The sequence below is a fragment of the Saccopteryx leptura genome, chromosome 6 (assembly GCF_036850995.1).
Source record: "Saccopteryx leptura isolate mSacLep1 chromosome 6, mSacLep1_pri_phased_curated, whole genome shotgun sequence".
NCBI lineage: Eukaryota > Metazoa > Chordata > Mammalia > Chiroptera > Emballonuridae > Saccopteryx > Saccopteryx leptura.
In genome coordinates this window covers 67,120,064-67,147,671 of record NC_089508.1, presented here as the reverse complement: position 1 = coordinate 67,147,671, position 27,608 = coordinate 67,120,064, and the positions used below count along the sequence as shown (strand labels likewise).

The window sequence follows — 27,608 nt, the reverse complement described above, 5'->3', positions numbered from 1 at the left end:
TAGCAAAATTTTCTAACTGCCCACTGGTTCCACAGTAATGGTGATTTATAAAGTAGGGAAGTAACTTTACTTTATAAAGTTTATAAAGCAGAGTTACAGCAAGTTAAAGCATATAATAATAATTACTTACCAAGTACTTTATGTCAAATTTTTGCTAAGTTTGGCAGAATAAATCTTCATAAAACAACTTCCTATAGTTAAATCTATCTTTTTGTTAATACTTTGGTTGCTCTGCTACCGCCCACCATGAAAGCTGGAACTCCCACTAGTGGGTGGTAGGGACCAGGTTGACACCACTGCTCTAACCAATTGAGCTACCTGGCCAGGGTATTAAGACCCTTTAAAAAGCTTTCCTAAATTGACCATTTGTGACACATAAAATAAAAGCCATCACTTAGTAACATTGTAAAGGCATTGCCAGTTTTAAGTACTTTCTATACCTGAACTCATTTAGTCTTTAGACAGCTCTAGAAGGTGAAAACTATTACTACCATTTTACAGATAAATGAAGCATAGAGGGGTTAACCTGTGCAAGACCACTAAACTAATAAATAGCAATTTTGGAATTTGACCTTATACAGCTGCATCCAGAATCTCGGTTCTTAACCACCCAGACATGGCATCTTTCACTGTGGTTATAAATTTTTCTTTTACATACTTATGTTCATAAAAACATGAATGAAAATAACATATATTCAACATATCTTTTAATAATACATTTGGGATATTTATGGTATAGAATTAGTTTCCAGGAATAGTACCCTAATTTATAATAATGTGCCAATGGGAAAAAAGAGAGGTCTCAACTTCCAACTCTCTAGGAACCAGAAAGGTCATAAATCAAGGGTTTCCTGTGTTCTCCGGGACTTGCTGAGTTAAATCGTTGTGTCCTTCAGAGGGGAGCAAAAGATGTAAAAAAGATTCCATTCAGTCTCTTTCTCTGGTGGGTCTGCATGTTTTCAAGGTTAGCTTGGGTTTGCCATGGGCTACGTGGCATGGTTTTAGCTCCCCAAGGCTCATCTTGTTTCTTTCCTCAGCCTGTGGGACAATCCTGGAGAGCTAAGAATTGTGGCAGAGCAGGGGTTCCTGGTCTGTGCAATGCTGAGTGATGCCCAGCTGTCAGCTGCCCCATGTGAGATAAATTACTTGATTTAAAACATAACATTGAAGGAAAGAGAAAGAATGTTATAAATTTTCATAGGCAATGAAGGAAAGATCACTGGAGATTGGGTATCAATCGAAACAGTCCAGAGTCCCTCTTTCCTCCAAGACCTTGGTGAGCATTGTACTTATACCACAGCCTGGCTGGGAGCCAAGAGGATTTGCTGCTCTTTTAGTGGCTTGCTCTTCTGGCTCTAGAGTTTAGCCATATTCTTAAAGTTACCGATATTTTCTGTCCAACAAAAAATGATGAACAAATTTGCCACTGGAAAAACTTGGAACGATCAGAGTGATCCACAGACAAAACAACTAACTTGGGAAGTAAATTTTTCACCAAGCGTGTTCAAGGACACACGGATAAACAATTAACAGGATGTCACTGAAGGAATTTAAAATGCTTATACCAGTTTAAAAAATTGGAATAAACTTAAATGTCCAATAATATGGGACTGGCTAAACTGTACCATAACTGTGGTACAGTTATGTATCTAAAATAATGACAGAAAATTTTTTTTTTTGTAACAGAGACAGACAGCGAGAGAGACAGACAGGAAAAAACAGGAAGGGAGAGAGATCAGAAGCACAATCCTTCATTACAGCTCCTTATTTGTTCATTGATTGTTTTCTCATATGCGCCTTGAGGGGGGGATGCTCCAGAAGAGTGAGTGACCCCTTGCTCAGGCCAGCAACCTTGGGCTCAAGCCAGCTCATGTTTTTTTTTTGTTGTTGTTGTTTTTTATTTTTATTTTTTACAGAGACAGAGAGTCAGAGAGAGGGATAGACAGGGACAGACAGACAGGAACAGAGAGATGAGAAGGATCAATCATTAGTTTTTTGTTGCGCATTGCGACACTTTAGTTGTTCATTGATTGCTTTCTCGTATATGCCTTCACCGCGGGCCTTCAGCAGACCAAGTAACCCCTTGCTCGAGCCAGCGACCTTGGGTCCAAGCTGGTGAGCTTTGCTCAAACCAGATGAGCCCGCACTCAAGCTGGTGACCTCGGGGTCTTGAACCTGGGTCCTCGGCATCCCAGTCCGACGCTCTATCCACTGCACCACTGCCTGGTCAGGCCACGGGGTCATGTTTTGATTACTTAATACAGGAATTCGTGGTCTTCCTCTTTCCTCTTGGAACCTGTGGAAGCCTGCTGGGAACAGGACTTCTAAAACAACAAGTATGTGTGGAAGGTTGTGGTATAAAGGGCATTTTTGCTAGCTACAAGTGGGGTATCTGGCACCAGAAGGATGACACAGCTCTTCTTAAAACTGACAGTTTATACTCAAGATGAATTCTGTTTAGGCAAGAGATGTACAAAGCAAAGAATGCAACAGTGATTCCTGGTGGCAAACCAAACGAAACCAGAGCTAAAGTTATGATTAAAGCATTGCAATAGAAAAACTAAGTTCACATGCATTTTTTTTTTTGTATTTTTCTGAAGTTGGAAACGGGGAGGCAGTCAGACAAGACTCCCGCATGCGCCCGACCGGGATCCACCTGGCATGCCCACCAGGGGGCGATGCTCTGCCCATCTGGGGCGTTGCTCTGTTGCATCCAGAGCCATTCTAGCGCCTGAGGCAGAGGCCACAGAGCAATCCTCAGCGCCTGGGCCAACTTTGCTCCAATGGAGCCTTGGCTGCGGGAAGGGAAGAGAGAGACAGAGAGGAAGGAGAGGGGGAAGCGTGGAGAAGCAGATGGGCGCTTCTCCTGTGTGCCCTGGCCGGGAATCGAACCCGGGACTCCTGCACGCCAGGCCGATGCTCTACCACTGAGCCAACTGGCCAGGGCCCACATGCATGTTTTTATAATAACATAGTTCTTTGAAAATTGGCTCTGTATTTTCTTTTCTTTCTTTTTTTTTGACAGAGACAAAGAGAGAGTCAGAGAGAGGGATGGACAGGGACAGACACACAGGAAAGGAGAGATGTGAGAAGCATCAATTCTTCGTTGCGGCATCTTAGTTGTTCACTGAGTGCTTTCTCATGTGTGCCTTGACCAGGGGGTTACAGCAGAGCAAGTGACCTCTTGCTCAAGCCAGTGACCTTGGGCTCAAGCCAGCAACCTTTAGTCTCAAGCCAGCAACCACGGGGTCATGTCTATGATCCCATGCTCAAGCCAGTGAACCCGCACTCAAGCCGGTGACTTTGTGGTTTCAAACCTCGGTTCTCCACATCCCAGGCCAACACTCTAGCCACTGCACCACGGCCTGCTTGGGCCAGACTATACCACTTATAAAAAATCTCTTCTAGCTTTAAGATTCTACAAATTCCCTTTATTATAAGAAAGTAGCTAGCGGTATATCCATTGATATATTTTAAAGTAGAAAAGGCCAATTCAATCTGAATTTTAGTTCTTGATAGTATTCAAAAGGTAGAGTGCTTCATTTTAATGAGCATAAAATATTCACTATAACTTAAGCAAGTAGCTTTCTTAATTATTATCTGGTATCTAAGAGATGATTTATTGTTTGATAACCTTATTGCTTATAATAATTTCTACTGTTGGTTTTAGATAAATGATCTTAATGTTGCTACAGATTAAAAAATTAAAAATGGCAAATTATAATTCATTTAAATCTGACACTTAGAAATCTGATACTGATACTCTTCTAAGAACTGTGATGGTTTGATACTGTGGCCTGAGAGGAAAACTACGCTTCATAATCTAGTAGATATAAATTCAAATACTGAGGACTCCAGGCAAGATAAAATAATAATTCTTATCTCTGAGGAAAAAAAAGACTCTGCCCTTTGATTTCTGCCATTACTTGCTAGGAATTTTCAGATTAGATTTTAGTTATTATTTAACCTTAAATTTTTAACCGTGTAGTCAGGTATTTGAAAACCTCCTTCTAGTCAAAGAAAATTCTTAGTGAAGTTTTCATACAAAGACCCAGAATATTATAATTTAAAAAATTATTGATTTCATGAGGTATTTCCTTCATCATGTATTTGATTCAAGGAAAGCCATGAAGCACAAAACCTTTCCACCTTCACAAATGAAATATTATATAAAATATAACTGATGTCCAAAAAAGGTAAAAATTAAAATTCATGTAAAGATTTGAAAACAAAATTGACCTTTAATAACTATTCTGTAACAGCACTAACTAAAACACTCAATGCAGAATTCAATTTTATTATTTTCATAAAGACAGAAGTAAAAGCCACTATGTTCAAACCCAGGCAAGCTCAAGCATGTTACTTAATTTCCTCACTTACAGAATGGTAATGATAAGTGTTCGGGGAGAAAGGAACATCTTTACTTTACTCAGGTTGGGCTTCTGTACAGAAGAAAAACAGGACTTAGCACAAGACTTATTTCCTAATAGGGAATGTATGTAAGGGAAAATAGCTGATTTCTATACTCGCCTATTTTATGAGTTCTTCTACAAGGATGACTGGTTTGCTTTTGGTAGTCAGTGGCCTATTTCCACTCACAATAGAGTAACAAGGTACTGATTTACCCAAACACCATAAACAGCACAAAATATACAAACAACTGCGTTTAGACATTTCACAACAGATGTGCAGGCAAGGACAGTGATCCTGAGATGGAAATAAACAGGTGAGCTCAACAACTGTGCAACCTTACTGTCTAGAGCCGTGATTCTCAAACTTTTTGAAGTTGGGTGCATTAGGAAAGGCGCCCATCTGCTTCTCCACCCCTCTCCTTCTCCTTCCCCTCCCGCAGCCAAGGCTCCATTGGAGCAGGGTTGGCCCGGGCGCCGAGGATTGCTCTGTGGCCTCTGCCTCAGGCGCTAGATGGCTCTGGATGCAACACAGCGACGCCCCAGATGGGCAGAGCATCGCCCCCTGGTGGGCATGCCGGGTGGATCCCGGTTGGGCGCATGCGGGAGTCTGTCTGACTGCCTCCCCATTTCCATCTTCAGAAAAATCCAAAAAAAAAAAAAAAATCCTACAAATAATTATAGGCAAACTATATACAAATTTCTGAGAAATATGTTATAATATCTAAGTCAAATATTAAAGAAAAAATTAAAGTTCAAGCGTGCTTTTATGATAATTAAATGAAATACTACAAAATTAAATTTATTCTGACATTAGAAAACATTTTTATGTTACATTTTTTGAGTTATGCTTTTTGGAATTTGTAAAAAAAGATGGGTTAAAAAAAAAAAGACAAAAAAGCGATCTCTTTATATATATAGATACATTCTTAGTAAGATTTAGTAAATTTGGCAGGTCCCTGCGTGAATGTGTTAAATTTTTTCATTCTTGTGTTTATGAGAAACATAAGCCTGATCTGTCCTAGTGGTTTCTTCAGTGTTTGGGCATACATTTGAAAGGCACTCTCATTTCCTCATCAATACATTGAAGAATTCCTCTTTTTACTCTTAATTGTGTTGACTGCAGAAAACCCCCACCATCCATATCATCTTAACTTTACACCAAACAAAGGGTAGAAGAAACTTGCCTCCAGTCTTTCTGGGGAACATGGGGGGTAGTGTAAACAATCCAGCACCACAGCTTAACAGCCTTTTGTAACCTAATCAGGCAAGTGAGGTGGGGGGTTGGGCAGATTGTCAGCTTACAGGCAATTCCCCACACCTCTGTACCCCCAAAAATCCTGTTGGTTTTCTGGTCCCCAACAGGCACATATTTCTCTGGAGTACCATAGGGCGCACCAGTGGGCCCTGGCACACACTTTGAGAACCACTGGTCTAGAGTAAGTTTCTAGGCCTAAGGGTAAGAAAGGGGGAGCCAGACAGAGTGCAGCAGTGTTCCTGAATCAAGGGCAAAAGAATTAGGGGGAGGGGAGGTCAAGATGGCTGGATTCACAGGGCAGAGCACCAGAGAGAAAACAGTAGCATACAGACAGGTCTGGAGAAATTGAGAAGTAGTGAAAGAAAAAGAAAACAACACTTGTCAACCTAGAATTCCTTAAAAAACAAGAAATGATTTTCTTAGACACAGAAAAGCTGGAAAAAAAAATCATCACCAAGAGACCTGCACTAGCAAGAATGTTAAAGCCAGTCCCTTCTGTCAGAAGGAAAATGATACAATTTAGAAATCTGGAGCTACACAAAGAGAACTGGAAATTATAAACATGCAGGCAAATATAAAATAAATTATTCTTGGTTTTTAAATCACTTTTCAATAGAACTGATTATTTAAAGGGAAAATAATAGTAATATATTGAGTGATTTATAACTGTAGACGTGAAATGCATGATAACAATAGCATAAAAGTCAAGAGAGAATAAAATGGAAGTATGTCATCTTAAGGTCCTTAGACCTTTCCATAAAGTGGTATAATATGCATGAAGGGATAACTGTGACAAGTTAAAGATGATTATCACATACCATAAAGTAACAAGTAAAAAAAAACAAATCAAAAAACAAAACAGCCCTGGCCGGTTGGCTCAGCGGTAGAGCGTCGGCCTAGCGTGCGGAGGACCCGGGTTCGATTCCCGGCCAGGGCACACAGGAAAAGCGCCCATTTGCTTCTCCACCCCTCCGCCACGCTTTCCTCTCTGTCTCTCTCTTCCCCTCCCGCAGCCAAGGCTCCATTGGAGCAAACATGGCCCGGGCGCTGGGGATGGCTCTGTGGCCTCTGCCTCAGGCGCTAGAGTGGCTCTGGTCGCAACATGGCGACGCCCAGGATGGGCAGAGCATCGCCCCCTGGTGGGCAGAGCGTCACCCCATGGTGGGCGTGCCGGGTGGATCCCGCTCGGGCGCATGCGGGAGTCTGTCTGACTGTCTCTCCCTGTTTCCAGCTTCAGAAAAATGAAAAAACAAAAACAAACAAACAAACAAACAAAAACAATCAAAAGTCCCCCCCAAATCTAATTATAATTAAATCCAAAAGAAAACAGAAGAATACTGAAAAAGAAACAAAGACCAGATGGGACAAACAGAAAGCAAATAATAAGACGGTAGATTTCAATCATAACCTTCACTGTGCATGGTCTAATTAAAAGTAGAGCTTATCAGCAGAATGGATTAAAAAGCAAAACCAACTATATACAACCTATATGAAACACACTTTAAATATAAAGACACAAATAGGCTGAAAGTTAAAGGTGGGAAAGATATACCATGCTAACATTAATCTGGAACAGTTGTATTAATGCACTGCTCACAAAAACTAGGGGATCAGGGAACGTGCAGATACTCTAGTACTTTCCGCCTCTTGTGTAGTGCTTTTTTTCATTAATGAAATAAAAGTTGATTTTGCAACTCATTTGCATAATCGAACAACTTTCTTTGACTTGTCGGTTGCTTTTCTGATGGTCTTATTTAATAAAAAAAATCAAATGCTTTTTTTCTCATTTCCTATTCATTTTGAAATATCCCCTAATTTTTGTGAGCAGTCTATTAGAATAGACTCCAAAGCAAATGGTATTACAAGTGATAATGATGGTTATTTCATAATGATAATGAGGCCCATCCATCAAGAAAGCATAACAGTCTGAAACATTTATGCAACTAATAAAATAACTTCAAACTATATAAAGTAAAAATTGAGGCCCTGGCCGGGTGGTTCAGTGGATAGAGCATTGGTAAGGCATATGGATGTCCTGGTTCGCCTCCTGGTCAGGGCACAAAGAAGAGGCAACCATCTGCTTCTCTTCCCCTCCCACTCCCCCTTCTCTCCCTCTTCACCTCTCATGTAGCCGGTGGCTCCATTGGTTCAGACACTGGCCCTGGGCATTGAGGATAGCTAGACTCATTCCAGTGTCGGCTCCAGACAGGGTTGCCGGGTGGATACTGGTCAGGGTGCAGTATCTCCCCTCCTCTCACTTAAAAAATAAAATAAAAAATTGATAGCCTGGGCCAGTGAGCTCAGTTAGTTGGAATGTCATCCTGAAACAGCAAGGTTGCAGAATCAATCCCTGGTCAGGGCACATAGGGGAAGCAACCAATGAATGCACAACTAAGTGGAACACCAAATGGATGCTTCTCCCCTTCACCCCATCTCTCTAAAATCAATTTAAAAAAAACACACCTGATAGAGCTATAAGGAGAAACAAACACATCCACAATTTTACTGGGCAATTTCAACACTTTCCCTTTTCAATAATCCATAGAACAAGTAATAGAATATCAGTAAGAATATAAAAACTTGGCCCTGGCCGGTTGGCTCAGCGGTAGAGCGTCGGCCTGGCGTGCGGGGGACCCGGGTTCGATTCCCGGCCAGGGCACATAGGAGAAGCGCCCATTTGCTTCTCCACACCCCCCCTCTCCTTCCTCTGTCTCTCTCTTCCCCTCCCGCAGTCAAGGCTCCATTGGAGCAAAGATGGCCCGGGCACTGGGGATGGCTCCTTGGCCTCTGCCCCAGGCGCTAGAGTGGCTCTGGTCACGACAGAGCATCGCCCCCTGGTGGGCAGAGCATCGCCCCTGGTGGGCGTGCCGGGTGGATCCCGGTCGGGCGCATGCAGGAGTCTGTCTGACTGTCTCTCCCCATTTCCAGCTTCAGAAAAATACAAAAAAAAAAAGAAAAAAAAAAAGAATATAAAAACTTGACCACTACCACCAACCTGACCTAACCGGCATTTACAGAACACTTCACTCAACAAAAGCAGAATACACAATACATTTACCAAGATAGAGCATATTCTAGGCCATAAAACAAGTCTCAATAAACTTAAAAGGATTTAAATCATTCAAAGTGTGTTCTCAAACCACAATTGAATTAAATTAGAAGTCAGTAAGAGAAAGATATCTGGAAAATTGCTAAATATTTGGAAACTAAGTGACTGGTGTTATTTCAATAGTCACTGGACTATCCCTTTACTCTGAAGTGAGGTTACCAAGCACTATGGACTGAATAGTATCCCTCTAAAATCAATGTTGAAATCCTAAGCCCCACAGCAACTGTATTTGGAAACAGAGTTTTTAGAAGGTAATCAGGGTTAAATAAAGTCATTATTATGGGGTCCTAATCTGGAGAATTGGTGGCCTTACAGGAAGAGGAAGCAATCTCTCTCTCCTCTCCGGAAACATGCACCCGGGAAAGACCATGTGAGCACACAGCAAGAAGGCATCATCTGCAAGCCAGGAAGGGAATCCTTACCAGAAATCAAATCACTGGCATTCTGATCTTGGACTTCCCAGCCCCCATAACTGTGAGAAAATGAATTTCTGTTGATTAAGCTACCCAGTCTATGATATTTTGTTATGGCAGCAAAGCTGACTAATATAACAAAGCTAGAAGTCAAGAATTTGACTCCATATTTTCTGTCTTCTCCTGAAACTCAGAGAAGGACATCTTGCACTTAGCTCCAGATTTCTGGATATGGCATGCTAGAGCCTGTGCCTAGAGTCTAGGTGTTCTCAATTAATAAAAGGAGTGAAAATACAAGGCATAAATGGGATTCCAGAAGCCTTGCATTTGGGGGATTATGGGTGCATGCCCAACTTAATAAAGCAATACTTTCTTTCTCATTCTACTGTCAGTCACATGTGTACATAATTCCCATTGGAATTCAGAGGGTAGAAATGGTGAGTAGTACCATGAATCGCTAGCAATTATAATGACTATCCAACCATCTTGCATAATTGTGATGATCAGAAGTGAGGTATGTTGAACAGTGAACCATTGTTAGTCATACTCAAAATGGGAAAAAACCAAACCTTTTGTTATGTCTTAACTACTTAATAAAGTCAAGGTGAGAGCAAGAGGAGAAAATTACAAAGAATGAGGAATAAAAGGAAAAGAAAAACAAAGATAATGATAAATACAGTAGAATTCACTAAGTCCAACATTATAACTTTGCCTTCCTGCCCATGCTCCTCCAACTCCACATCTGATCCTCCCGAGTTCCATATATAGTTTAACATTATTCATGCTCAACTGCCCAAGCCAAAAACTTGGCAACTGAGTCCTCACTAAATAGATCTAGCCACTTTTTCCCTCACCCTATATAACCTTTGCCAATACTACTAATGCCATCTCTTGCATGGACAATTAAAATAGTTCTGCAATTGGTCTCCATGCATTTAGTCTTTTATCCTTTCCATACATTACCATATCCCTTGTTAGAATTCTATTTAAAATATAATGTGATTATGTTGTTTTAAATTTCCATAATGGTTCCCACTGTTTACAGTTTAAAGCCCAAACTTTTACTGTCTAGGAACCAACTTAAAAATCATTTCACAGCCCTGTTTGGTCAGCTCAGCAGTAGAGGGTCAGCCTGGTGTGTGGAAGTCCTGGGTTCGATTCCCGGTCAGTGCACACAGGAGAAGCGCCCATCTGCTTCTCCACCCTTCCCCCTCTCTCCTTCCCCTCTGTTTCTCTCTTCCCCTCCTGCAGCCAAGGCTCCATTGAGCAAAGTTGGCCCAAGCGCTGAGGGTGGCTCCATGGCCTCTGCCTCAGGTGGTAGGATGGCTCCAGCAGAAACAGAGCAATGCCCTAGATGGGCAGAGTATTGCCCCCTGGTTGGTATGCCGGGTGGATCCCGGTCAGGCGCATGCGGGTCTGTCTGACTGCCTACCCGCTTCTAACTTTGGAAATATTACCACCCCCTAAAAAAATCATTTCACAGAATGAAACCTCTATTAAATGAAACCTCCTTCCTCCCTCAGGCAGGGATGTCTTATTATACTTTTGGTATATTTTTGTGTATGACAGAGACAGAAAGAGAGACAGGGACAGAGAGATAGGAAGGGAGAGAGATGAGAAGCCTTACTTCTTCATTATGGCACCTTAGCTGTTCATTGATTGCTTTCTTATATGTCCCTTGACCAGGGAGCTACAGCAGAGCATGTAACCCCTTGCTCACGCCAGCGACCTTGAGCTTCAAGCTAGTGACCTTTGGGCTCAGCTAGCAACCATGGGGTCATGTCTACGATCCCATGCTCAAGCCAGTAACCCCACGCTCATGCTGGTGAGCCTTGCTCAAGTAAGTGACCTTGGGGTTTCAACCTGGGTCCTCTGCATCCCAGTGTGATGCTCTATCCACTGCACCACCACCAGGCCAGGTAATATTTTTTCTATTACTTACCTTACTGCAATGGCTAGTTATACAATGTGGTATAGAAGTGGCTACACTAAATGCCTTCTTCCTAATCTTAGTAAGAAAGCATTCAATATTTTACCACTAAGTATAGTACTAGCTGGAGATTTTTCATGGATGGCCTTTATCAAGTTCAGAAGATGTATAAAGGTAATTTTGACTTGATAAATATGTAAAATAAATCCCTCAAGAAAATGCTATCTTTTACTTCACTTAGAATGTACCAAAGTAATTTTTAAAATATAAAGACTCCACTGGACAAGGACTGCTGACGAATATACTGTTTTTCAATGTATATTATTTACTTTTAAAAACAGCCATAGAGAGCAGCCCAAGATGGCCGACTTGGAGGATCGGGTGTCAGATGAGGAGAAGATGATTCTGGATCGCCTGTAGCTCCAAGAAGGTTGCTGAGGGCCAGTCAAAAGCAGTGACTCCCACTGGTCTTCACCAGTTTCCGGCCTGTGAGTTCCAGGGCCGGTACATCCAGCGGCCAGATACAGAGCATCAGCTCAAGACCTAACAACCATAGTTAGAGTGGTATCTTAAGGAAAGGCTCCTCACACCTGACCCAGCTAAGGCAAAAAAAACGTTGTCACAGACAAGTAGTCCACAGCGGATTACAAACAGCTGAAGCCATCCCAGGAAGATTTAGAAATTACAAAACTGAAAGCTGGAGTCAGACAACACCAACCCTATACTCAACTACACAAACAACATATTTGAAGGAGCAGTCTATATTGAGACAAAATGGGAAAACAGGGAAGTGCAATTCAAATGAATCAACTAGAGGAATTCCCAGAAAAAGAATTGAATGAAATGGAAATAACTAAAATGTCGGATGCAGAGTTTAGAATAATGATTGTGAGGATGCTCAAGGATCTTAGAGGAACCATAGATAGACAACACGAGTACCTAAACAATGAGATATCTGGCATCAAAAAGGACATTGAAATCATAAAAAAGGATCAGACAGAAATGATAAACACAATGGCAGAAATGAAGACTACACTACAAGGAATGAAAAGCAGGCGGGATGAAAAAGAGGATCGAATCAGCAATTTAGAGGACAAGATAAGCAAAAGCACGGAAGCAGAACAGCAAAAGAAAAAGAGGTTCAAAATGTCTGAGAAAACTCGAAGAGAGTTCTGTTACAATAGGAAGAGAAACAACATCTGCATCATAGGGGTTTCTGAAGGAGAAGAGAAAGAACAAGGGATAGAGAACCTGATTGAAGAAATCATAGCTGAAAATGTCCCGGAATTGATGCAGGAAAAAGACACACAAGTTCCAGAAGCACAGAGAATCCCATTAAAAAGGAACCCAAATAAACCTAAACGAAGACACATCATAATTAAAAAACCAAAGCTAAGAAATAAAGAAAGAATACTAAAAGCTGCAAGAGAAAAGCAGTCAATCACCTACAAAGGAGACCCCAAAAGGATGACATCCAACTTCTCAACAAAAACACTTGAGGCAAGAAGGGAATGGCAAGAGATATTCAAATTAATGCAGAACAGTTTCCTACAACCAAGACTTCTTTATCCATCAAGGCTATCTTTTAAAATAGAAGGAGAAATAAAAAGCTTCCCGTACAAAAATAAAAAAAAAACCCTCAAGGAATTTATTACAACCAAACCAATGATGTAAGAAGTGTTAACGGTCCTGTTGTAAACAGAACAAGGGTAAAGAGGAATGTAGATTTAAGATTTTAGAAATGCATCCAAATTGAAAAAGAAGTAAAACTATCATTATTTGCTGATGATATGATATTGTACATAGAAAACCCTAAAGTCTCAGTAAAATAACTAGTTGACCTAATAAATAAATTCAGCAAGGTGGCAGGATATAAAATTAATATTCAAAAACCAGTGGCATTTTTATACACCAACAATGAACTGTCCAAAAGAGAAATTAAGAAAACAATCCCCTTCACTACTGCAACAACAACAAAGAAAGTACCTAGCTGTAAATTTATCCAAGGAGGTTAAAGACTTGTACTCAGAAAATTATAAAACATTGATAAGAGAAATCAAGGAACATAATCGAATCAAAAATGGGCAAAAGAAATGAATAGACACTTCAAAGAGGACATTCAGATGGCCAATAGGCTAAAGAAAAAATGTGGACTATGAAGTTTCGATGTTGCTGATGCGTCACAGAGGTTCGCGGACTGGAAGATGCACCACTGAGATGTGGGACAGGAATAATGGGGGAGGTTGTGCATCTGGGGACAGGACATATAGGACAACTCTACTGTAAGCTAAATTTTGCTGTGAAACTAAAAACTTAAGTTTATTAACTAAAAAGATTTGCCGTCTATAAAATCTACTAAAAATATATTTGTTTTTTTTCTTTTACTTTTTGCAAATTAAAAAAAAATTAATAATGAAAATATCTATTCACTTATGCCAGGGGTCCCCAAACTTTTTACACAGGGGGCCAGTTCACTGTCCCTCAGACCATTGGAGGGCCAGACTATAAAAAAAAACTATGAACAAATCCCTATGCCCACTGCACATATCTTATTTTAAAGTAAAAAAACAAAATGGAACAAATACAATATTTAAAATAAAGGACAAGTAAATTTAAATCAACAAACTGACCAGTATTTCAATGGGAACTATGGGCCTGCTTTTGGCTAATGAGATGGTCAATGTCCGGTTCCATATTTGTCACTGCTAGCCGTAACAAGGGATATGACGCGCTTCTGGAGCCATGACGCGTGCATCCCGCGTCACTGGAAGTAGTACTGTACGTGAGCGACGCCGCCGTGCTTTGCATCTGCATCCTGTGCTCCTCTCACTGACCACCAATGAAAGAGGTGCCCCTTCCGGAAGTGAGTCGGGGCCGGATACATGGCCTCAGGGGGCCGCATGCGGCCCGCGGGCCATAGTTTGGGGACCCAACTTATGCCAGAATTACACTCAAAGAAATTTCCCTCAGGAAGCATGAATTATAAAGAAAAAACCCCCAAAATTAGAGAAGACAATTTCACAAGGATAAAAGAAAAGTAGCAAAGCTCAGATGAGTTTTTAGTTTCAGGACCAAAAATCGGGCCTTCTGTACAAATTTGAATTAAGTTTATATTTTATATTAAGCATTTTAATGACTGATAAGTAAAAATATACTTAAATTTTTGTCTTTAGGGACTGAAAAGCATAGGTTAGTTGCTGATGAAGGGAGAAATGCTACTTCTGTAACATTGTTAAGACTTGTATTACCAGTAAAAATTGTTAAGTTACTGTGGGAAGCAGAGTTCTTAATAATAACTGACATTCTCAAAGTCTACTGACAATAACTTTGTTTCTCATATAACCTCTGGTGCTGTGTTTCTTGGACACAATTCCCCTGGACTAGAGTTCTGAATATCTATATTAAAGTCAGTGTTTTGAGAATATGCCAGAGTGAGAGTCCCTAATGTACTGTACAGTGTATTATACAATGATGGCTTTCAGCAGTCTGTAAATACAGCAGTCTGGGAACTATCAATTTAATGCCAGCCACATTTCTGTTTCTAAAGGGACTTGTCCACAGAAAATAGTTGAAAATCAGTTTATTCCCTTCACTTATATTGAAGAAAAGATAGCTGGACACAGTTTTCTGGTCTATGGTTGTGGATCCATCTTGCTGTTTTAACACTAACAGTTATAATGTTATAGTAACAGCTGAAACTGCTTAAACTCTTAGTATATGCCAGGTACTGTGATGAATATTTTCTTATTTAATTTCACAACAACACTAATAATCACACTGCTTTACCTTCAAAGATAGGCCAATTATATATAGAACGGTCATCTCATGTACAATTAGTGTTATTAATTCATTAACTCTAAGATATCATCAATATTAAGACATGACTATTTTATCTTTCACTGAGAAAGAAAAATATCTTCCAATTAAACTACAATGTTCCATCAAGTGTAAGAAACAATCTAATTTCAGAGATTTAAAATGTAGAAAATGTATGTGTTAAAATCAACCATATATGGTCACCCTTAAATTATGTTTTAGCCGATACTGATTTAAATGCAACATATCTTAACAGACCTGAAAACAAAGTGAGCTAATCAACTTAATACCTTTTATCTTCTTTAAAAAAGAAATATAGTCTTAATGAAATAGCCTGACCAGTGGTGGCACAATGGATAGAGCATTGACCTGAAATGCTGAGGTCCCAGGTACAAATCTCCTGGGTTGCTGGTTTGAGCTCAGGATTGTCGACACAATCCCAAGGTTTCTGGCTTGAGCCCAAAGGTCGCTGGCTTGAGCAAGGGGTCACTGGCTCGGCTGGTGCCCCCACTCTGAGCAAGGCACACATGAGAAGCAATCAGTGAACAACTAAAAGTACCTGATAAACTACAACCTGATGCTTCTCATCTCTCTCCCTTTCTCTCTCTCCCCTTCTGTCCATTCTTTCCCACCCATCCCCGTCTCATTCTCTAGCTAAAAAGAAAAAGAGAAGACCCCTCCAAAAAGGGTCATGGTTAACAGATGATGTGAATCCTGGCTCTGCTGCTAAAAACTACGTAGCCCAAGGAAACCTACTTAGTCTCTTAGCTCTTCTTCCCTGAAAAAAATGGAGGCAATATCTATCTCATTTCTACCTGATTTCATGAGGTACCAGCAGGTTGTGTTGAACAGTGCCTGGCATACAGTAGCACTATTACAAAATATGTAGTTCTACTGATCCTTAATAAGACAAAATGTCTTGGCAGGCTTTTTTTCTTTTTTTTTTTTTTTTCCATTTTTCCGAAGCTGGAAACAGGAAGGCAGTCAGACAGACTCCCGCATGCGCCCCACCGGGATCCACCTGGCACGCCCACCAGGGGGCGATGCTCTGCCCATCTGGGGCGTTGCTGTGTTGCATCCAGAGCCATCTAGCGCCTGAGGCAGAGGCCACAGAGCCATCCTCGGGCACGGGCCATCTTTGCTCCAATGGACCTCAGCTGCAGGAGGGGAAGAGAGAGACAAAGAAGAAGAAGAGGGGGAGGGGTAGAGAAGCAGATGGGCGCTTCTCCTGTGTGCCCTGGCCGGAAATCGAACCCGGGACTCCTGCACGCCACAACGACCCCCTACCGCTGAGCCAACCAGCCAGGGCCTCTTGGCAGATATTTTTAACAGTTTTAGAATCTTGTGGTTTTGAATCCTACCTGGGCTTTGATCAAACTGGAGCCCTTTAAAGACAAACAATAATAATGACAAGGCCCTGGCCGGTTGGCTCAGCGGTAGAGCGTCGGCCTGGCGTGAGGGGGACCCGGGTTCGATTCCCGGCCAGGGCACACAGGAGAAGCGCCCATTTGCTTCTCCACCCCCCCCCCCCTTCCTCTCTGTCTCTCTCTTCCCCTCCTGCAGCCAAGGCTCCATTGGAGCAAAGATGGCCCGGGCACTGGGGATGGCTCCTTGGCCTCTGCCCCAAGCGCTGGAGTGGCTCTGGTCGCGGCAGAGCGACGCCCCGGAGGGCAGAGCATCGCCCCTGGTGGGCGTGCCGGGTGGATCCCGGTCGGGTGCATGCGGGAGTCTGTCTGACTGTCTCTCCTGTTTCCAGCTTCAGAAAAATACAAAATAATAATAATAATAATAATAATGACAAAACAAAGCTCAGATCCTCATGCAAGACTGGGTAACATATCAAAGACTGGGTATTACATTCTCTTAAAAGCTCCCAGGATTTTCTAATGTGCAACCAGGGTTGAGAATCACTGCTCTATTGGTACCCTAAGTCCAAGCAATGGGAGAAAATTAGCATATTAGGCAGCGAGTTGGTGGGGGGGCATATAGAGAAAGTAGTGGTAATGTTGGTAAAGCAAGAAACCCACTTTAATATATGTATGTTGGAGTTGTTTTTAGGTACAGCCATGAATTCGCTTATATGCACCCACCAATAATATTATATGTAGACAAGATAGAAGAGGTTCTCAAACTGGGGTCTGTGAACATATTGGGGGATCTGACACATATAGGAACTGATGCTTCCTGCTCCTTCCCCCTTCTCTCTCTCTCTCTCCTATCTAAAATGAATAGATAAAATATTTTTAAAAATTTTATAAAATAATTAAAATATACCCAAAGACATAGGAAAGATACATGTGCTTTTAAAGGTTTTTAATTCATAGATAATACAAAAACACTAGAGGAGAATTATCAACTTTTTACTTTGCTAGATAATTTTTTAAAGACTACTGAAATAGCCCTGGCCAAATAGCTCAGTTGGTTAGAGCATTTTCCTGATGCAAAGAGGTTACTGGTTTGATTCCTGATCAGGGCACATACAGGAACAGGTTGATATTTCTGTCTGTCCCTTCTTCTCTCTCTAAATATCAATAAATTAAAAAAAAAACTACTGAAATAAAATGGAGAGTTCCCCAAATAACTACCAATAATTATATATAAAACTTTAAGGACTCGACCTTACATATAAGCTTTTAAAGACAAAACAGACTATTTAATAACAGTTTGAGTATATATGGTGACTGAGGGGAAAATATTGAGTACCACATATCGATAGTTCTCAATTTTTAATTTGTCTAAGTATTGTGATAGACAGAATAATACCTCCCTCCCAAAGATGTCCATGTCCCAATCTCTGGAACCTGTAAATATATAACTTTACATTCAAAAGGAACTTTGTGGATATGACTAAAAGATCTTGAGATAGGATTTTGTTCCTGAATTATAATGCTGGACCCAACATAATCACAAATCCTTATAGCCTGCTCAGACGGTGGTGCAGTGGATAGAACATTGGACTGGTACAAGAGGACCCAGGTTTGAAACCCCGAGGTTGCCAGCTTGAGCGTGGGCTGATCCGACTTGAATACAGGGTTGCTGGCTTGAGCATGGGATCATGGACACAACCCCATGGTCGCTGGCTTGAGCCCAAGGTCGCTGGCTTGAGCAAGGGGTCACTCGCTCTGCTGTAGCCGCCCGGTCAAGGCACTATGGAAACGCAGTCAATGAACACCTAAGGTGGCGCAATGAAGAATTGATGCTTTTCATCTCTCTCCCTTCCTGTCTGTCTTTTCCTATCTGTCCCTCTCTCTGACTCACTGTCAAAAAAAAAAAAAAAAAAAAAAAAGGCTGGAGGTCAGAGATGAGAAAGGCTGCTACATTGCTCTCTGAAGATGGAAGAAGGAGCCATTAGCCAAGGAATATAGGAGGCCTCTAGAAGTCATAAAAGTCAAGGAGACACACGTCTCCCTAGAACACCGGTTCTCAGCCTGTGGGTCGCGACCCCAGCGGGGTCGCCTAAAGCCATCGGAAAATACATAATGCATATCAGGTATTTACACTCCGAATCATAACTGTAGGAAAATTATAGTTATGAAGTAGCCACCAAAATTATTTTTTGGTTTGGGGTCACCACAACATGAGGAACTGTATTGAGGGGTCACAGCATTAGAAAGGTTGAGAACCACTGCCCTAGAATCTCCAGGGAACCCATTTTGAACTGACCCCTGGAACTGTGAGATCATAAATTTGTGCTGTTTTATGACAAAAGTTGTGGTAATTTCTTATAGTAGCAATGGATCCTAACATAAATATCATCTTTGAAGCTTGTAGAAAACCTAGAGATTCCCTCACTCCATGCCTCTGATACAGGTGATCTCTGAACCATACTTTGAGATCATACATCAAGATAAATACCTTGCAGGTAAAGAGCCACATTTAAAATATAATTTTTATGGAGAAAACCAGCAGAACATTCAATATGTATTTATTTGATCTATGGAAAAATGAGAAGTTTCTCAGCTTGCAAATAATTGGAAAACACACAAAAGAAAATACTGATAAGATTAAAATGTATCTAAATATTCATGAAAGAAAAAAACAAAAATGGAAATAGCTCTGTAACATATGGTTCTCAAAGTGTTTCTATTTCTACATTATTCTATATTTATTTTATTTCTTTATGTATTCTGTATTTATTTTAATTAAACCATTGCTATTTAAAAGGTTAGATAAAAAGATAAAGAATTTATTTATATAAGGCAAAATAAAAAGAGTAAACACATAGAAAGGAATGTCTAATTTCTCTAGAGAGGATGTTTAATCAAAGACATAAAAATTAAAACCAGAGCCATGGCTGGTTGGCTCAGCAGTAGAGCATCGGCCTGGCATGTGGGAAGTCCCGGGTTTGATTCCCAGTCAGGGCACACAGAAGTGACCATCTACTTTTACCCCCCTCCTGCTGCCATGGCTCATGTGAGCAGGTTGGCCCTGGGTGTTGAGGATAGCACCATGGCTTTACATCAGGCGCTAAAATAGCTTGGTTGCCGAGCAATGGAGCAATGGCCCCAGATAGGCAGAGCATCGCCCCATAGTGGGCTTGCCAGATGAACACCAGTCATAGCACATGTGGGAGTCTGCCTCTCTGCCTCTCATTTAATAAATAATAAAAAAATTTATTTACAAAAATTAAACCATATTGAAAATCCATGTTATATCTACTATAATAAAAGTTTAAAATTTTTTTAATTACTTATGGAAAATGGTTTGAGTGATTTATGGCAGCATGATAAAATATCCTCCAGCCATGAAAATAATTGCATTATTTAAAAAAATGCATGATAAAGTCCATTAAGTTAAATGATAACACAATTTTTTTTTAATAATGCATAAACATATAGAAATGATATGTATTAATGACAATATAAATAATGAGATTAAAGTTTGCTAAAATAACCTTGCTGAAGCTACTTGCTAAGATCTATTGCTAAAAAATTTTAGTATTTCACTTCTTAAAAGAAAAATTAGAAGAAAATATTACCTACCTATCTTTTATTTTCACCATTTCAAAAAAGAAAAGGCATTTGGTAACAAAAAAATTGGAAGGCGGCCCTGGCCGGTTGCTCAGTGGTAGAGCGTCAGCCTGGCGTGCAGGAGTCCTGGGTTCAATTTCCGGCCAGGGCACACAGGAGAAGCGCTATCTGCTTCTCCACCCCTCCCCCTCTCCCTCTCCCTCCTCTCTCTCTCTTCCCCTCCTGCAGCCAAGGCTCCATTGGAGCAAAGTTTGCCTGGGCGCCGAGAATGGCTCTGTGGCCTCTGCCTCAGGCACTAGAATGGCTCTGATTGCGGCAGAGCATCACCCCCTGGTGGGCATGCCGGGTGGATCCCGGTCGGTGCATGCGGGAGTCTGACTGCCTCCCTGTTTCCACCTTCAGAAAAATACAAAAAAAAAATAAAAAATTGGAAGGCATGATTTTAGAAAAAGGACAATCCCTTTTGAGAATGTCTGTCATCTTTGATATGGACAAATGAAAAGCTAATGTTAGAGCAGTGCAGGTCTAAGGACCAGCCTTTGAAAAACATCGCCATAAAGTTCTAGGCTGAGAGCTGTTTGACTTCAGCCTCTGTGTGAATAGTAACCAAGAGTCAAACTACAGTTCTATGGAGTCCTTCCCCAGCCTCCTCCATTGCTTCCACCTCAATCAGCCTGAGAAGCTAATCATTTGAAGGAGCAAGGATGGGCAGGGTAGAAACCATCTTCCACAAAAGTGGAAAACTACCAATTCTAAAAAACGGAGCAATGGACCAGAAGTCTTTGAGAATGATAACTTGCCAAAAACAAAATGAGATGATGTAATAGCCCTGAGAAAGAATACCCACCGGTTCATTCAGTTGTTCAACCACTTGAGGAAGGGTGACAATGCTACCCTTTTAACCATTTGTTTGTTCAAGTGTATTTATTCATTAACTTCACAAACGTGGGAGATTATTCAGAATGGAAAAGTACAGTTTAGCTGTAAATGGCTATTTATAAAGATATCACTTTGCTATAATATTGGTGAAAACAGAAACAATACTTTTTGTTCCCTAATTTTTTCCCTCAAAGGCAGTTAGTTTCCTGTTGCTTCATTTCATCTTTAAAATGGTACTATGCCCCGTAGAATCTATGTAAACACAATTAATTAAATAAAAAGAAATGGTACTCTGCCAAAGGCAGTATTCTTTAATAAAGATAATAATCAAGCAGTGGCATTTAATGCTAATATAATGCTTTTAATTAATATTTTATTGGATGGCACTGTGGTCATTATCAACTTCAGTCAAGTATGAATTATTTCCTAGAACGAGATTAAACTGGTTTTAGTTCAGCCAATTCACAAACACAACAATAATTAATTGAATGTAGTTATAACGATCAAGCAATTATTTATTGTTGTATTATTCTAAAATCATGTTTAGAAAATAAATAACCCAATCTATTTTCATAATAAACTAGCCTCAAGACCTTGGGAAAGGTCAATTAAAACCGTGACCCTCACTCAGCAAACTGACCACAGTAAAATGAAGGTGTGTGAAACTACAGTGTGTCCGTAAAGTCATGGTGCACTTTTGACTGGTCACAGGAAATTAACAAAAGACGATAGAAATGTGAAATCTGCTCCAAATAAAAAGAAAACCCTCCCAGTTTCTGTAGGATGATGTGGCAACATGTGCACATGCGCAGGTGATGACGTAACACCATGTATACAGCGGAGCAGCCACGGCCATGCCAGTCGAGATGTGGATGGTACAGAGGGAAGTTCAGTGTGTTCTGTGGCTCGCTAAATTCGAATCCGTGACCAAAGTGCAATGTGAATATCGGTGTGTTTATAACGAAGCGCCACCACATAGGAATAACATTACTCGGTGGGATAAGCAGTTGAAGGAAACGGGCAGTTTGGTGGAGAAACCCCGTTCTGGTAGGCCATCAGTCAGTGATGAGTCTATAGAGGCTATACGGGATAGCTACCTAAGGAGCCCTGAAAAATCTGTGCGTGAGCCCACATCAAACTGCACTGAATAGGTATGAAACTGGGAGAGTTTTCCTCTTATTTGGTGCAGATTTCACATTTCTATCGTCTTTTGTTAATTTCCTGTGACCAGTCAAAAGTGTGCCATGACACACTGTAGTTTCACACACCTTCATTTTACTGTGGTCAGTTTGCTGAGTGAGGGTCACGGTTTTAATTTACCTTTCCCAAGGTCTTGAGGCTAGTTTATTATGAAAATAGATTGGCTTATTTATTTTCTAAACATGATTTTAGAATAATACAACAATAATAATTGCTTGATCGTTATAACTACATTCAATTAATTATTGTTGTGTTTGTGAATTGGCTGAACTAAAACCAGTTTAATCTCGTTCTAGGAAATAATTCATACTTGACTGAAGTTGATAATGACCACAGTGCCATCCAATAAAATATTAATTAAAAGCATTATATTAGCATTAAATGCCACTGCTTGATTATTATCTTTATTAAAGAATACTGCCTTTGGCAGAGTACCATTTCTTTTTATTTAATTAATTGTGTTTACATAGATTCTACGGGGCATAGTACCATTTTAAAGATGAAATGAAGCAACAGGAAACTAACTGCCTTTGAGGGAAAAAATTAGGGAACAAAAAGTATTGTTTCTGTTTTCACCAATATTATAGCAAAGTGATATCTTTATAAATAGCCATTTACAGCTAAACTGTACTTTTCCATTCTGAATAATCTCCCACGTTTGTGAAGTTAATGAATAAATACACTTGAACAAACAAATGGTTAAAAGGGTAGCATTGTCACCCTTCCTCAAGTGGTTGAACAACTGAATGAACCGGTGGGTATTCTTTCTCAGTGCTATTACATCATCTCATTTTGTTTTCGGCAAGTTATCATTCTCAAAGACTTCTGGTCCATTGCTCCGTTTTTTAGAATTGGTAGTTTTCCACTTTTGTGGAAGATGGTTTCTACCCTGCCCATCCTTGCTCCTTCAAATGATTAGCTTCTCAGGCTGATTGAGGTGGAAGCAATGGAGGAGGCTGGGGAAGGACTCCATAGAACTGTAGTTTGACTCTTGGTTACTATTCACACAGAGGCTGAAGTCAAACAGCTCTCAGCCTAGAACTTTATGGCGATGTTTTTCAAAGGCTGGTCCTTAGACCTGCACTGCTCTAACATTAGCTTTTCATTTGTCCATAGCAAAGACGACAGCCATTCTCAAAAGGGATTGTCCTTTTTCTAAAATCATGCCTTCCAATTTTTTTTTTTTTTTTTTTGTATTTTTCTGAAGGTGGAAACAGGGAGGCAGTCAGACTCCCGCATGCACCGACCGGGATCCACCCGGCATGCCCACCAGGGGGTGATGCTCTGCCGCAATCAGAGCCATTCTAGTGCCTGAGGCAGAGGCCACAGAGCCATTCTCAGCGCCCAGGCAAACTTTGCTCCAATGGAGCCTTGGCTGCAGGAGGGGAAGAGAGAGAGAGGAGGGAGAGGGAGAGGGGGAGGGGTGGAGAAGCAGATAGCGCTTCTCCTGTGTGCCCTGGCCGGAAATTGAACCCAGGACTCCTGCACGCCAGGCTGACGCTCTACCACTGAGCAACCGGCCAGGGCCGCCTTCCAATTTTTTTGTTACCAAATGCCTTTTCTTTTTTGAAATGGTGAAAATAAAAGATAGGTAGGTAATATTTTCTTCTAATTTTTCTTTTAAGAAGTGAAATACTAAAATTTTTTAGCAGTAGATCTTAGCAAGTAGCTTCAGCAAGGTTATTTTAGCAAACTTTAATAAGCTCATTATTTATATTGTCATTAATACATATCATTTCTATATGTTTATGCATTATTAAAAAAAAATTGTGTTATCATTTAACTTAATGGACTTTATCATGCATTTTTTTAAATAATGCAATTATTTTCATGGCTGGAGGATATTTTATCATGTTGCCATAAATCACTCAAACCATTTTCCATAAGTAATTAAAAAATTTTTTAAACTTTTATTATAGTAGATATAACATGGATTTTCAATATGGTTTAATTTTTGTAAATAATTTTTTTTATTATTTATTAAATGAGAGGCAGAGAGGCAGACTCCCACATGTGCTATGACTGGTGTTCATCTGGCAAGCCCACTATGGGGCGATGCTCTGCCTATCTGGGGCCATTGCTCCATTGCTCGGCAACCAAGCTATTTTAGCGCCTGATGTAAGGCCATGGTGCTATCCTCAACACCCAGGGCCAACCTGCTCGCATGAGCCATGGCAGCAGGAGGGGGGTAAAAGCAGATGGTCACTTCTGTGTGCCCTGACTGGGAATCAAACCCGGGACTTCCCACACGCCAGGCCGATGCTCTACTGCTGAGCCAACCAGCCATGGCTCTGGTTTTAATTTTTATGTCTTTGATTAAACATCCTCTCTAGAGAAATTAGACATTCCTTTCTATGTGTTTACTCTTTTTATTTTGCCTTATATAAATAAATTCTTTATCTTTTTATTTAACCTTTTAAATAGCAATGGTTTAATTAAAATAAATACAGAATACATAAAGAAATAAAATAAATATAGAATAATGTAGAAATAGAAACACTTTGAGAACCATATGTTACAGAGCTATTTCCATTTTTGTTTTTTTCTTTCATGAATATTTAGATACATTTTAATCTTATCAGTATTTTCTTTTGTGTGTTTTCCATTATTTGCAAGCTGAGAAACTTCTCATTTTTCCATAGATCAAATAAATACATATTGAATGTTCTGCTGGTTTTCTCCATAAAAATTATATTTTAAATGTGGCTCTTTACCTGCAAGGTATTTATCTTGATGTATGATCTCAAAGTATGGGTTCAGAGATCACCTGTATCAGAGGCATGGAGTGAGGGAATCTCTAGGTTTTCTACAAGCTTCAAAGATGATATTTATGTTAGGATCCATTGCTACTATAAGAAATTACTACAACTTTTGTCATAAAACAGCACAAATTTATGATCTCACAGTTCCAGGGGTCAGTTCAAAATGGGTTCCCTGGAGATTCTAGGGCAGTGGTTCTCAACCTTTCTAATGCTGTGACCCTTTAATACAGTTCCTCATGTTGTGGTGACCCCAAACCATAAAATTATTTTTGTTGCTACTTCATAACTATAATTTTGCTACTGTTATGATTCGGAGTGTAAATACCTGATATGCAGGATGTATTTTCCGATGGCTTTAGGCGACCCCGCTGGGGTCGCGACCCACAGGTTGACAACTGGTGTTCTAGGGGGACGTGTGTCTCCTTGACTTTTATGACTTCTAGAGGCCTCCTATATTCCTTGGCTAGTGGCTCCTTCTCCCATCTTCAGAGATAGCAATGTAGCAGCCTTTCTCATCTCTGACCTCCAGCCTTTTTTTTTTTTGACAGTGAGTCAGAGAGAGAGACAGATAGGAAAAGACAGACAGGAAGGGAGAGAGATGAAAAGCATCAATTCTTCATTGCGCCACCTTAGGTGTTCATTGACTGCGTTTCCATAGTGCCTTGACCGGGCGGCTACAGCAGGGCGAGTGACCCCTTGCTCAAGCCAGTGACCTTGGGCTCAAGCCAGCGACCATGGGGTTGTGTCCATGATCCCATGCTCAAGCCAGCAACCCTGTATTCAAGTCAGATCAGCCCACGCTCAAGCTGGCAACCTCGGGGTTTCGAACCTGGGTCCTCTTGTACCAGTCCAATGTTCTATCCACTGCACCACCGTCTGGGAAGGCTATAAGGATTTGTGATTATGTTGGGTCCAGCATTATAATTCAGGAACAAAACCCTATCTCAAGATCTTTTAGTCATATCCACAAAGTTCCTTTTGAATGTAAAGTTATATATTTACAGGTTCCAGAGATTGGGACATGGACATCTTTGGGAGGGAGGTATTATTCTGTCTATCACAATACTTAGACAAATTAAAAATTGAGAACTATATGGTCCTCAATATTTTCCCCTCAGTCACCATATATACTCAAACTGTTATTAAATAGTCTGTTTTGTCTTTAAAAGCTTATATGTAAGGTCGAGTACTTAAAGTTTTATATATAATTATTAGTAGTTATTTGGGGAACTCTCCATTTTATTTCAGTAGGTTTTTTTTTAATTTATTGATATTTAGAGAGAGAAGAGGGGACAGACAGAAATATCAACCTGTTCCTGTATGTGCCCTGATCAGGAATCAACCAGTAACCTCTTTGCATCAGGAAATTGCTCTAACCAACTGAGCTATTTGGCCAGGGGCTATTTCAGTAGTCTTTAAAAAATTATCTAGCAAAGTAAAAAGTTGATAATTCTCCTCTAGTGTTTTGTATTATCTATGAATTAAAAACCTTTAAAAGCACATGTATCTTTCCTAGTGTCTTTGGGTTATATTTTAATTATTTTATAAAATTTTTTAAAATATTTTATCTATTTATTTTAGATAGGAGAGAGAGAGAGAGAAGGGGGAATGAGCAGGAAGCATCAGTTCCTATATGTGTCAGATCCCCCAATATGTTCACAGACCCCAGTTTGAGAACCTCTTCTATGCTTTGTCTACCATATAATATTATTGGTGGGTGCATATAAGCGAATTCATGGCTGTACCTAAAAACAACTCCAACGTACATATATTAAAGTGGGTTTCTTGCTTTACAAACATTACCACTACTTTCTCTATATGACCCCCACCAACTCGCTGCCTAATATGCTAATTTTCTCCCATTGCTTGGACTTAGGGTACCAATAGAGCAGTGATTCTCAACCCTGGTTGCACATTAGAAAATCCTGGGAGCTTTTAAGAGAATGTAATACCCAGTCTTTGATATGTTACCCAGTCTTGCATGGGGATCTGAGTTTTGTTTTGTCATTATTATTATTATTATTATTATTTTTTTTTTTTTTGTATTTTTCTGAAGCTGGAAACAGGAGAGACAGTCAGACAGACTCCCGCATGCGCCCGACCGGGATCCACCCGGCACTCCCACCAGGGGCGATGCTCTGCCCTCCGGGGCGTCGCTCTGCCACGACCAGAGCCACTCCAGCGCCTGGGGCAGAGGCCAAGGAGCCATCCCCAGCGCCCGGGCCATCTTTGCTCCAATGGAGCCTTGGCTGCAGGAGGGGAAGAGAGAGACAGAGAGGAAGGGGGGGGGGGTGGAGAAGCAAATGGGCGCTTCTCCTATGAGCCCTGGCCGGGAATCGAACCTGGGTCCCCCTCACGCCAGGCTGACGCTCTACCGCTGAGCCAACCAGCCAGGGCCTTGTCATTATTATTGTTTGTCTTTAAAGGGCTCCAGTTTGATCAAAGCCCAGGTAGGATTCAAAACCACAAGATTCTAAAACTGTTAAAAATATCTGCCAAGAGGCCCTGGCCGGTTGGCTCAGCGGTAGAGGGTCGTTGTGGCGTGCAGGAGTCCCGGGTTCGCTTCCCGGCCAGGGCACACAGGAGAAGCGCCCATCTGCTTCTCCACCCCTCCCCCCCCCTCTTCTTCTTCTTCTCTGTCTCTCTCTTCCCCTCCTGCAGCTGAGGTCCATTGGAGCAAAGATGTCCCGGGCGCCGAGGATGGCTCTGTGGCCTCTGCCTCAGGCGCTAGATGGCTCTGGATGCAACACAGCGACGCCCCAGATGGGCAGAGCATCGCCCCCTGGTGGGCATGCCAGGTGGATCCTGGTCGGGCGCATGCGGGAGTCTGTCTGACTGCCTCCCTGTTTCCAGCTTCGGAAA

The 27,608-nt window shown here is 40.9% G+C and overlaps 1 protein-coding gene across 6 annotated transcripts in view; it reads right to left on the bottom strand.

The window, feature by feature from the left end:
- Positions 1 to 27,608, bottom strand: part of ATOSA (atos homolog A) — a 111,688-nt gene that overhangs the window by 41,926 nt on the left and 42,154 nt on the right. The window contains exon 3 of one of the 6 annotated variants that reach the window (XM_066387970.1): positions 9,199 to 9,248. The exons of the other annotated variants lie outside the window; for them this stretch is intronic. The gene's annotated coding sequence lies outside the window, so the exon portion shown is untranslated. The remainder of the gene's footprint in view (positions 1 to 9,198; positions 9,249 to 27,608) is intronic. 6 annotated transcript variants of the gene reach the window in all.